Here is a 731-nt window from a genome sequence, read left to right as displayed (position 1 = left end):
CACACTGGAGGTCGCTCTGGGCCCGGCTTCTGGGAGTACCAGATTCAGAGGGGGAGAGTGACCGCAGGATCAAAGCGACAAGGGGAGGAGGAGGAGGGGGAAGGCCAAGAAGGGAGAGGTGGGCAGAGGGGACGACCAGTCGCCCCAGGCACCACTCGCTCTCGCATGCACACACACACACACACGCGCGCGCGCGCGCGCACACACACACACACGCGCACACACGCACACACGCACACACGCACACACCTAGAAGGGAACCCAAACACAGGGACCCCGGGTCTCTGTCTCCCAGGAGGAGGGGGGAGGGAAGAACGAGGACGGGGTAGGAATCACGCCCACACAAGCCCCCACACCACCGACACTGCGCAGCTGCCTAGTCTCACCAACTCTCTTTCTCTTTCTCTCGCTCTCTCTCTCAGCACACAAACACGCATCCATGAGCACGCCCCGGGGGTAAACCGCGCCGCCTCATCAGGAGAAACCACAAAAAACGGCAGTGTTGGGGACACCGCCAGGAGCAGGAGGACAGGGAAGAAAAGGGGCAAAGGCGAGGGGGGGGGAAGAAAAAACAACGAACCAAGAAGAGGAGGAGTGAACAAGGAGGGAGGAAGGGGGAAGAGAATGGAGAGGGCAAAAAAGAGGGAAGTGGGGGTGGCACGGGAAGCACGCCTCCGGGGAGCGAAGGGGCCGGCAAAAAAAACCTCACTCCTTCCCGGAAGCGGCCCCCC

Source organism: Fonticula alba, assembly GCF_000388065.1.
Source record: "Fonticula alba strain ATCC 38817 unplaced genomic scaffold supercont2.3, whole genome shotgun sequence".
In the NCBI taxonomy this organism is placed as follows: Eukaryota; order Rotosphaerida; family Fonticulaceae; genus Fonticula; species Fonticula alba.
The sequence above is the reverse complement of the archived record's forward strand: the minus strand, read 5'-3'. Positions refer to the sequence as shown.